Raw genomic sequence first — 12,994 nt, forward strand, 5'->3', positions numbered from 1 at the left:
ACCTAGTGAACAAGGCAGAAAAAGTGGCTGAAACAGTAGAGGAAAACTCTTACGGATAACCAACTTGCGAACCCGAACTTATTATTTATTTTCTGGGATTTAACACATCCAGTAACGGATGAACAAGACTCAGTGTCATATACTCCAACTCCGAGAGACTGGATTCTGATTGATTTCTTGAAAAAACTGTCTCAACGATATTGTCCAGTCTATTAATTTCGATGCCAAACGATTTCAGTATGAGATAAACTGAGTGACTCCATAATTATATTACAAAGCATAAACATTTTGTGTCTCTATACCAGGACATCAGCGAAGGATCTGATTTCCTGAGACTAAGGAAATTATATTGGAATATTAATTAGCGTGTATAACTGAGTATCTATATTATAAAACCGTAATTACTCATACTCTTAACGCTCACCTCCATTCCACAATAAATAAATGTTCCTTACATTCTTTCAATAACTACAATTACTCAGTTCTGTGTACTGAACACCAATACTATCGTTAATCCTATTTCTCTCTTGACTTTTTTTTTTTCTTTCGACTTTTCCTATACATCTCTTCGAACAAGAAAAAAAAAGTTTCAAGGATTAATCACTAATTTTCCGGGGCTTTGACAGAGGAAGGCATAACAGGATTGTAACTGTAAGATCAAAACTCAGAACAGCGAAATGAAAAGTACAGTAGCTTTTGCAGTGAATATTAATGCAAGTACAGTATTAACACACAACAATTAAATACACAAAGTGGAGCGTAATGTTTTTTTTTTTTTATAATTTATTATTTTGTTTTGGCATCAACTTTCCTTATAGCCACGCGATCCACCCACATTCAGCAAATGTATTTTCATTCTTTCTATATGACATTTTAATTTGTGCACCAAACAAATTTACAAACAAAAATTATTTTTCGTACATGGAATCTTCATTGCGTGATAGCGTGACACATGTAATTAGGGACCATGACAAATTGTTATTCAGCAGAAAAACAGGAATAGCGAACAAAAATAGCAATCAATTAAAATCTTCAATAAAGTTATGAAAAATGTGACATTCAGTATTTCTGTAAATTTCATGAACAGAAATGCATTTTCAAGGACATTTTCCAGGTTTTCCAGGACGAACGGAAATCCTGCTTATTAGCCAGAATTTGCTTAACTTTTTTCCAGTTGTCTTGTATGCTCCCTACCCTATCGTATCCTACACAGAAGTTTTTTTTTTCTTTTTCTGTCACACTACTCTCCATACTTCTAAATTTTATTTTCGATTTCTCCTATTTTCCTTCATTGATTTTAACCATGTTTGCACCTCCGCAACTAGAGGATTGTAGTCTCAATGAATGACTGCCCCTGGCAATGTCTTAACGTCCCGTATACTGTTTGTGAAGCGTTGTTTGACGAGAATATAATCGACTTGGTAGAAGCTTTTCTCTCTGGGTCTTTTCCACGTGTACAGCTCCGTTTTTCTCTTAAACCATATATTCGTTACCACCAAATCATGTTGCCTACAAAAGTCGATCATCTGGCCCCATTAGTTTCCTCTGCCTAGTACAATTGATCCAACTACCTTACTCTCAGATCCGTTTTCCACTACGCTGTTGAAGTCTCCCGTTGCTATGACGTTAACTTGACCTCTTTCTTCCCCTTTTGACGCAAAATGTCACTAATCTCTCATATAGTATTTCTACTAAATTGTTATCCTAGTTGGTTGTTGGCATATGCACTTATATTAAAAAAATACTATCTCCATTCCTGTATACTCAATTTTCAAATTGAACAGTAGGACTAAATATCTTCCCTATTAAAAATTAAGAAAACTTGAGTATCTGCAAGTGTTAAATAAAACTGACTGTAAATAAATCCCGCCGCAGTCTTCGGCGTCAAACTTTCTGTACTGTTCACCTGACTTCGCTCATCAGCCTATCTGGTGAGTCACGAAGCAAATTCCCTCTTGCAAGCATTCTACTAATTTAGTAGAAAACTGTTCTGTATGGGACAAAATCTGCACACGAAGTCAAAGTAATTTTAACGCATGAGTGATTTCTTCCCCAGCGATCATAATACTGTTAAGACGACCCAACAGAAAAATCTGTATTTATAGCTATTATACTTGTGCCATGCTATAGTAAAGAATAATAGGTCGCATGCAAGACAATCTTTGAACTTTGTGTTAGAAAGATCTTATTTTAAAGCTAGGGTAAATGTACTTCTGTTAGCTAATTGAGCAAGCATTTATTTTAGGTATTTCAATCATTAATGATTCAGACATTTGATTCTTTAAATCAGTGATTTGATTCACTTGGTTGTTCGGGTTTTGTGAACGTTTATGTTCCACTAGATACGGCATTTATAGAGCCGTTTGGAATCGTTTTGAAGTCATTTGACATTTGACGCCATACCGTCTGATCTTTATCGGTCTACTTGAGATGTGCTGCGTATGGTTCTCTCACCAAAGTGTTCCTTACCTTTTCGTTAACATGCTGCGTGTTTTATCTGGACGGGATAATCGTTCATGCGTATTCACTTACTTCGAGGTTCATTTATTGTGTCTGATTGGTTGAATTAGCGTGAAGTTTGCTTGGAAGCTGTTGTTCAACATTCTGTACATATAATGGTGAGGAAGTCGATAATGCATTGTATGAAATACATGAACTGTCCGAAGAAAAGCTGTTAAACATTTCAGGAAATTATTTTATTCTGTAGTATCTCTCTCTTAATTTTCATACACCGTAAGTGTTGGGGAGGAGGTGCCTAAGTGGGCCCAGCACGGAAAAACCCGTTCAGTTTTTTCGGGTTGGACTCACCTGAAAAAACACCTGGGTTTTCGAGTTTTTTTTGTTAATATATTATTCGTAAAACTAAGGTGATCAAATTGAAAGTGATTTTTACGAGATTTTGGACTTGTCTTCGGCGAATTAGATGTTTTCACGGTAAGGTATACAACAGCATTCAACATACAATAATCAAGTCTTTTCTAAGACCTTTATAAAGTTCTGAATGAATTAAAAAATATATAAATAAATAAATATAAAAAAATCTTCCTTTAGCTTGAGATAATATAGCCCATTGGAAGTAAAACATGCATATTTTATATTTTAGAAAACACTAAACAAAGAGCAATTTTAAAAATTTGAGAACATATTGACCTCGAATGTAGAAGTTAGTATGAAATATGGCTACATCTTCCAGCCCACACAAATGACATTGGAGATGAAAAAGTAACAAAACATAGAAAAACAAAAACGTGAAAGATATTTTCTAATTTAGTTTGAAATGATTTTCTAGTCTACAGTCACTAGTTCAATGGTGCACAATGTGAAAGGATCACCACTCTGCAGAATCTCCCTAACTTCCTGATAGTAAATGATTTTCCACAGCAACCAAGTTCAGTCTTGCACGATACGAGAGAATCACCACTCTGTGTCTCCCTTACTTCCTGATTTTAAAAATCTACGTATATACCTTGGCCAATTTCAAAGCTACTTTTACTCCAACCCTGTTTCTAATCTTATTCAAGTTCTTGGGGAAATTCTCGTAACTGAACACACAAAACATCAGAAGTGAATACTTCGACAATAACACCATTTATTTTACACTGGAAAGTATTTAATTTCATTTAAGTTATTTTGAAACATTTAATTTATATAATATGAATTATATCTTTGATCATTTTTTAAAATTAATTTTCGGGAAAGAAAAGTCTTGCAACAAGTGCTCGCAAAATTCCCGTAATTGAACGCACAATGTATCGGAAGTGAATTTCAACAATAAAACCATTTATTTTAGGCTGGAAGATATTTATTTCATATAAGACATTTTGAAACACTAAGATGCGAGTCCTGGAGCGACTCAATCTACATTTGTTCATTTGTCTGCCCGTACCACGCACACTACAGGATGCAATTTTCGAACTTTCAAGTTGAAATTTTCAAAGGAGCAGGAGACACTCTAAATATTAAAAAAAAAAAAAAAAAAAAAAAAAAAAAGTGTCGATCGAACGTAAAACTTCAAAAGACGGTTATTTTTCAAAATAGCGGATATCCACGTTACAGCGTGCAATTTTGAGACTTTTAAGTTGAAATTTTGAGGATAGAAGCACGAACCATTCTAAATTTACCGTATAGATTTTCTCGGCCATCCAATGTAACATTTCAAAATCACTTTTTTCTCCCCAAAAACAGAAATGAATAGAAAATTATTGCAAATTGTGATAATGACAATCTTAAAACATAGATCACATTTTAATATTTTTATCTCCAAGACATTGAAATATTTCGAAAAAAACAATATGGGTCCAGGTGCTTTTTTAACGAGTTTTTTCAAACCTTTTGGATTAAGTGCCAGAGAATAGGTCCAGAAACATGAAAAATACGTAAAATTTACAGGAAATGGTGAGTTCGTTATTTTTCACGAAATTCACGCCAAATAAACAAGTTTGGGGTTAAGTTTACAATGCTCGTTCCAACTGGTACTCACTCACAAACGAGAAATTACTTTCTATTAAATTTATGAAAATGGATCAAACCTTCCCTAACCTTAAGCTAACCCATACCCTACTTATCCATATCCTCCTCTACCCTACACTCTCTACTATACCCTTTTGAAGCGGACCTACTTATCAGCTGGAGCATGTATTGTAAAGTTTGCCCCAAGTGTGATGCGTTATTTTGATGTGCACAACGCTGCGTGTTGTTGGTACTCTTTTGAGTGGAGACATGATGTCACACATTAAGGTGTAATGAAGAAATTAGTTCCCTAATTTTAAATAAGATGGCAGTTGAATGCGACATTTTGATTGTCTTATACAGACATATGTTGATAAAGACGAGTTACTACGTTCCAAGGTACGGTACGATTATTGAAACCATGGTTGTTTGATTTAAATGAATCACATGATTTTTTTTTTTAAAAAAATCAATGGTTTAAACTAAATTTATTTTCCCTCAAACAGAAACAAAATCCAGTACTTTTGAGCATTCTGAAACTCTCATCCAATTTAAATCTAAAATTCGTATCTGAATTCATACACTGTGTCGCGGCAGTGATCCAGTTAATAAAATAATCAGAAGAAATGTTCTTAATAGATTACTTATGATTCAAGTAAAATACATACTGAGCTATTAAGATCATATTTCCGTACTTCTTGCAATGCCATATTATTGATCATTAAATAATGTGACGAATTACAATCACTAATCATGTTTGTTTCCTTATTAGTAGATAGCTGTCAGATGATATCATATAAGGGATCTAAAATTTTCATTTAGCCAACCTCGTCATTGCTGTTCCGTTTACTGGTCCGTAGCATTATAAGATCAGGTAGGATGCAAGTTTAAACCTATTTTTTAGCTTAAAATTCCTGGGCCAAGAATTCTGACAATGTAGAATTCATTGTCAATGACAATGAATAATTTAAAATTCATTATTCACAATTTTCAGTTTAGAATTTCACATACCATGCTTGGTAATATGTATATATCACATACATTTTTTTTTTTATTTTTTTTTTTTTTTTACCATAACCGCAAAATTATTAATAAGAACATTGAAAAATATATTCTTAAGAAATAGCACTTTTGATTAGAAACTACAAGCTGTTCGTTTATGTCAGTGTCTACGTCCTGTGCTAAACTACTTTCTACTAACTACTAAACCATCTTATATAGTGTTGTATTATGTTGGTCATACTCAGTGAAGATAACTTGATATACAAGTTTACCTTGAATACATTTACAGTTTTTAAGCGAATGATAGTGATGTGTAACAAAATAAAATTAAATATTTGCCTATACAATACATCTAGTGATTATTCCTCTTCCATAGGTAAATTTAAGTGCGTACAAGAAATATGAACACACGGCATTACATAAAACGACACAGATTAACATTATATAAAAATATACTGATATTTATTACTATATAGTAAAAATAGAAGAGTGTATAAAATTATTCATTTTATAAACAAAACTATAAAATACGCCATACACTCACTCTGCAGTGCAAATTTTTCTGAACATCTGCATAATTGGCTTCATATTTACATGTCAAGCATAATTGCTTTCGATTTCCACCATTCAATGGCTGTTACACCTTGTACAACTAGGTGGATGAAAATCTCGCTAGGGAAAGGAGGAGACTTCGCCTGAAATTTAATTACCATGGGCAGTAGAGAAGTACCACCATAAGCTTCTGCAAATTTCAAAGCTAAATCGTTTCTTCGGCAGTTAATTTGAATTTTCGCTGTTTCGGATCGAGAAGGTAGGCCAAGAAATAAGCAGGCGTTAATGCTTCCTTATACCTGTTTTCATACTTATTTTCTATTTCCTCGTCTTGGAGTGCGTCTTTTAGTCACTTTCGTATTCTTACAGCGTCAGATATTGTTGTTTCATTTCTTTGAATCCTGTCGGGTTAAGTTCCAAAGTTGGGAGTCCGTTTCCAGCAAAATTTTAAAATTTACAGGAAAGATATAGATAATTTGATCGTTTGTGTGCTTGATAATACATAAGGGCTCGAAAAATATGTTTATTTGTTATATATAAGCGGTTATAAACTTGGGACTATACGCCGAGCGGAGGGAACTACTTGGCGCGAGGTAACCAAACAATTGCATTGTGCGAAAGTAACAAGCATTTGTTATCAACATGGCGGATGTACAAGGGAAGTGAAGTAACATTTTTAACATTTGTGAAGAGCACGGATTAATGAAACTAATAACCAATTCCAGAAAATGTGGAAAGGGGATGACAGCGAAAAAACGTGGCGAAAGCGGACACCCAACTTTAGAATAAATGCCATCCTGTCCAATGCAACAGAGATCGGCTTGAGAGTTTGGAGCACGTGTCCTACATTTCTTTTAATATTTAGATTTTTTGCTTTCTTTTGTATCGTTTTGTCTATTTTTGATCGATTTTTCACATACATTAAACAAAACTGGCCAATTTTTAATGTCACTCTCGTCACTCCCAGAATCTTTCATTAGTTGTTCTGCTTTGCACACTTCTAAATGTTTCTTCAGTTGAATAACAAGACCTTGCATTTCTGAGCCAAATACCTTGCATTTTGCATGAAATCCTTTCTCGTTTGCAGTTGGAATTCGGATTTTAAAAAAAGAAAAACTATACGTTGTCTTTCTTTCGTTCAATCATTTAGATTTGAACTCCCGAGATCAAGGTGACCACCCACTGTTACAAGTTAAGAGAACAGTGATGTACTAGTCCTGACTAATTGTCACGTATGAGAAACACCTTCAGAAAACACAGCACAAATATCAAGAAACCCCCAATTCTGCTTTTTAGTCTCACTAAAAGATGGGAAACATCCGTAACTTATCAAAAACAAAATAACAAAAATGAACAATTATATTTTAGTGTTTAAAAAAATCAACTGCTAGTGATTTAAATTTTAAAAAATCAACAAAAATGATTTAAAAAAAAAAAAATCGTGATCTTTTTCAACCCTGATTGAAACTAAGTTGCATGTATGGCAAATGTACGAGGACATTGGAAATAAAGAAATGGGCGAACTGTCACATATTCAAATATAAACGTCATGTTGATGGTGTAAAAAAAATGTGAGCCCATGGAACTTTATCTACCGGAACTTATATTCATGTATTCTGCTACAAACGAGTCAGTCATGCAGTTCCCTGAAGGCAACGTTGAAATTTCACGAAGTGTAAAGGTAAGTGAACATGTTCAGAAAGGACCTAACCTATCATAACGTAGTGTTTTTAGCGACACCCATATTAACGTACAAACCCATCACTGCTGACGCGCCTGCTCCCTTCTAACTAACCTCCTTGTGGGTAATCTTTACAATACACACTCCAGCCACGCATCAAAAGTAAGGCCGGTTTAAAAGGGTAGATTAGAGTATGATAGGGATATGCATTATCGAGTTACTGAAAGGTGGCCTCTGACAGCTGCACAAGTTGTAAACAAAACGAGAGGGAAGATTGTTCGCCAATTACAGCAGTATTCTTTCACACTGTTGCAAGGCAACGAAGGTCACTGACCGCGCTTTTGCTGGTAGTTGAGACGACTTGTTAGATGTCTTACGTCTGTCGCCAGAGGGCTGCCTCTGTTGCGGAGCCTCTGGCAACAGCGCATCCAGTACTCTACGTGTTCTACCCAACTGTCAGAAGCCACCTTTCCTTGCGCACAGTAGGGTATGGGATACGAACGGGCTGGCTTAAGGTTAGGGAAGTTTTGATCCATTGTCATAAAATTAATAGTACTTTCTTGTTTCTGAGTGAGTATACCAGCTAGAGCGGACGTTGTAAGGTTAACATCTCCTTATTTCCATGCTGTGCTCCTGCCCTGACTCGATTCAATAGCATTTGTGCTTCCAGTGCCCAGCTAGGAAAACTTCAGAACGCAAAACAGTGACGTCCTTTTAAAATGAATATGTACCTAGGAATTCTTAATAAACACTTTTTAAGGTAGTGTCAGTGAATTTTCTTACAAATTAGGAAACTTTAACGTTCTTAAGTCTGAAAATTTTGAACCTACTCTGCGACACAAAGGCCATCTATCCTTTCTATTTTCAATTTAACTATTTTCTTTCAGAAACATAATAAACATCAGTGTTTCACTAATCACTATTCACATAAGTTTTAAATTTTATTTATTTTAGCAGGATAACAACTAACGAACTTTACAGTTTCTTAAAAAAAACTAAAAGAAAAATTGGTAGGATTACTGTACATGCTATTTCTACTTCAAAGGTTTGAAAAACTCCATGATACTCAGATTTTGAAGGTGAAAACTCAGAATCACACCAACTTGTAATCGTGTGGGCCATGTTACTTCCATCCATATACACCTATTTATATCTTTTTAAGGTCGTATAGAATGCGCTTATTGCTCATATGTATAAACGGTGGGTTCATATAAAAACTACCCTTTCTACAGAATGTGTTTGATTCTAAAAACGATACCTATGAATCTAACCTGTAATATATGCATATACAACCAAGTATTATATGTAGTTATAATATAAAAAATATACCATCTTACCTATTATGCGCTTATGGATAAGAATTGCATCCTATGTGATGAGTATATTATATTGATAATACAAATATTCATCACAGTAATAAACAATCAGCAATCAAAATTTATTGCTCAGTTGATATACAATGCGGGAAAAGATTATTTGCTGCGGCTGCAATTTGAATGGCTGGTTGACAGGGTTGGAAACTTGTATGATAAGGATTGTCCCGAATCACCAATATTTTTTTAAAAAAGCAATAATGTCATTTTCTAGGCACTAGACCATTTCAAATCAACAGAATTGAAACAAGATATTTGGTAAAATAGTTAAGTTAGCAATATTATATTTGCATGCAGATAAAAGTTGTATACAAATGTAAGTACAGTAGGATGCATGTGATTAAAATATTGCGTGATTAGTTTAAGAGATATTTAGGCTATGTAATAAATTGTTAATCTTTTAAAAGTTCCTAACTCTGTGCTTTATGAGATTCTAAAGAATTCAATCTAATTACAAATAATATTTGTTGGAATGAGAACCTGATAGCAAAGGGGACAAAGTCAAGAAAGCTATGGAAATGACAGTCCACCCATCCCAAAGTCACTTTACTTAAAATTCAACGAGGAATACCTCAGACCTTAGATAAGTGCTTTACCACTAAACCACCGTGCCACAAGTACACTATGAGATCGAACAGCCAATAAGCGACTCAACTTTAACATTAATGATAAATGCTGACGTAATGAAATTACCGTCTGAGGCGAGTAATTAGAGGGTAACGTCCAACTCTTTCTCTACAGGTGTTGGCTTCAGCATTGCCAATTGAACTATAATTACCGTGCGAAATTTTTGATTCCCGTTTATAATAACAAGATTTCGACTTCGATTTTAGGTCTAGCGTCCCTTTCAGCAGCGAGGTTATATGAGACGTGGATCTACAGCTTAACATGGGATGCGACCCACACATCGGGAATCGAACCCGGGTCTTCCACTCCAAAGTCGTGTACAAAGCCTCTTAGCTACAAGAGAGCTCTACTATAATAAGAAAATCTACTTATAATACAAAAACATTCAGTTTATGAGTAACTCTAATCCCTAATAATTAACGATTGCCGCTCCGTTATGTTTACTGCAAGTATTTATTTGAGAATGGAAATGCTGAATATAAACGTATCTTGCTGTTTTGCAAGGGCCGTAATTAATGTAAACAAACTTATAGTTACATATATAGAACCCACAAGAATTAATTTCATGTCTAGCACAATATAGTTTATGAATTTTTGCACCACGTCATGAATTTTTGCACCACGTCATGAATTTTTGCACCATGATCATAAGCGGAGCAAGGAATTGTCTGCTGGGGGGAGGGAAGACCTATGGTTGGTCACGGAGGTCTTGGTAGGTGGCCATCTTACACGCGATGTTTGTATACTACAAGTTTTATTTGGTGCAAACTGAGATCGAACAAGGGTCTCATGCAAGGGCGCCGATACCGGGGGAGCCGGGAGCTTCTCCGTGGCTAAGTGGTTAGTGTACGCGCCTTTGGCATAGGAGACCCGGGTTCGATTCCCGGCGGGAGCTCATGTGGTTCGGATTCTACGCTAATCAGTAGGTTCACGTCTCATATAGCCTCGCTGCTGGACGGGACGTTAAAATCAAACACACCTCACCTCACAACCGGTTGAGCCGGCCCCCTCCAACGCTCATGTGGGTCCCCCTATTGTATTTATGAATATACAATATTTGGCATAATTTGAATGTAATTTCTCTTAAAATTCTCATATATATATATATATATATATATATATATATATATATATATATATATATATATATATATACCTTCTGCATCTGAATGGACGCCTCCAAATTTACAGTGAAATCGGCGCCCTTAGTCCCATGTGCTAGAGGTGAGCTCTGTTACACTGAACCACTACGGCCCCTTCTAAGTAATGTGAGTATAGTACATAAACAAAAGACAGTTATTAGTGTTACCTTTTAGGACAGTGAAATAATTAACAAGCCTTAACGCCAACCCATATGAAACATACTACAAAAAACCGACCGTAAAGATAGACCCTTCTTATGTTTGAGGATAAATATTTGTGTAATCGCAAATTAATAGAGAAGATAAAAAAAAATAATGCAAACAATTAGAAGTTCTAATTGATGACAATTTCAATATATAGCATACAGCGAGCCGCAAGACCGGAAGCAGTGATGCTTGAAGAGGCGAGCGCCCCTCGGTCGCAAAGCCTGCCCACCGGACTCCATTCCCAGATAGACTGTACTGTAAGGTGGGCCAAGTAACATTGAATTATCGTTTTCGGTATATGGAAAAGTGACTACTTCCTAAAAATTTCTCTACCAATCTATTTCCCCCTTCCCTTCCCAAATTAAAGCCAGTGTCGTCACTGCTCCGGAGCAGTAACGTAATTTCAGATTTTGACCTCAACATTGGAGTACCGCCGTTTTTTTTTTATTATTATTATTAGTATATGAATATCCAGTTGATTAAGAAGCATTTATTTCTTTAACTCAGGGGACAAATGCACCTCTGCCCTTTGTAAATGACGTCCGTGGTTAGGTGATAAAGCTATAATTTAACAAATTTTGGCAAGATGCAAAATAATTCTAGAGATATTTAAGAATAGAAGGTATGCTATTCATTGCATGAAGAAAACAAATTGAATTTTGGAAGACGCACAATAAATATATTCCAAAACATTACAAGAGTCGTCTTAAAAAGATAAAGTCAAAATTAATTGAGTAATCATTAGACTATTTTACTTTATGTCATTACGTTTTACGTATATTATATTTTACAATCATAAAGTCAATTTAGTATTATGGTTTCGATGTTTTTACTGATACCAAAATCCTGTCTACACAACTCGGTTATTGCTATCGCTTGATTAGTTAGTTTATTGGACTTTGAAGTCTCTTTTAAATGCAGTGCTATATTTGACAGCACCTACTTTTTAAAGCAGTGGGAGTTAAACTACTTATACCGCACAAACAGGGGCCCAACGACGGGGGATTCACTGGGTCCGGAATCCCCTCAAAAACTACGTAACTCTACACAGGCCCGTATCCAAGGGGGTCTAGGGGAGCCCATCCCCCTAAAATTTTCACGGTAGGCTAGCAAATGAACTATATAACATGATAATAAACTATAATATGGTTGGATCGGGCCCCCTAACTTCAGCCGACCCCCCCCCCCCCTACATTTTTGGGCTGGCTACAGGACTGATTCTACATACACTTGTATCATACACTTTCTTAATAAAACTATACTCGTTTAGCAGAGAAATACTTCACATAAACTAAAGACTTGACCTTACTGATCATCTGTACTACTACTTTTCTGATGAAAACAATTTAATTTTATTATTTTTCGTGAAAATATAGGTGTCAGTACTTAAAAATTACTTATAGTTTTTTTCGGCTGTAAAATAATATCCGTTCGATACTACATAAACATAGTGTCTTGTATTATTGAACCCCTAAAACCTTGGATCCCTCCCAACAAAAATGTCTGCGTGCGCACCTGCACACAAGTATCTATTTGCACTAGGAATTAACGGGGACCCACATGTTATGAATTCGGTCACGAAATTATAACTACTTAAAATAGATTAGTTTCTTGTCGACAGTGATTCCAAGATCCGTGCAAATTGTTAAACTCCATAGACGTACACTATTATTATTGTTGTTGTTGTTTTTATTTATGTTGTAATAACACAATAACATTTTATAGTGTGATTGGAAATAATACGTATGACATTTTTTTCACCAGGAAAATTATAATTTAAAAATTATACGTATGATAATCTCTGGTTAAACAAGTTGGCAACACTAGTTGGTGGTGCTGCTATGGCTATATCGTTGCTATTGCGGCGCAATTTATTACAGATGCTAGTCAAATGAGTATTTTCAGGACTTTAACAAGATGACAAATATATTGCATTTTGTATCAATCAGAGGATAAGACAA

General features: G+C 35.1%; 1 protein-coding gene across 3 annotated transcripts in view; it reads right to left on the reverse strand.

The window, feature by feature from the left end:
• The window catches only part of LOC145686671 (uncharacterized), a 188,349-nt gene extending 179,146 nt beyond the window's left edge, over positions 1-9,203 (reverse strand). For 2 of the 3 annotated variants that reach the window (XM_081760181.1, XM_081760182.1), the window contains exon 1: positions 9,022-9,203. The gene's annotated coding sequence lies outside the window, so the exon portion shown is untranslated. The remainder of the gene's footprint in view (positions 1-9,021) is intronic. The other variant, XM_081760183.1, reaches the window with a different exon arrangement.
• Between the last annotated feature and the right edge of the window lie 3,791 nt (positions 9,204-12,994).

This window comes from Thermobia domestica, chromosome 5 (assembly GCF_964235325.1).
Source record: "Thermobia domestica chromosome 5, izTheDome1.hap1.1, whole genome shotgun sequence".
NCBI classification, from domain to species: domain Eukaryota; kingdom Metazoa; phylum Arthropoda; class Insecta; order Zygentoma; family Lepismatidae; genus Thermobia; species Thermobia domestica.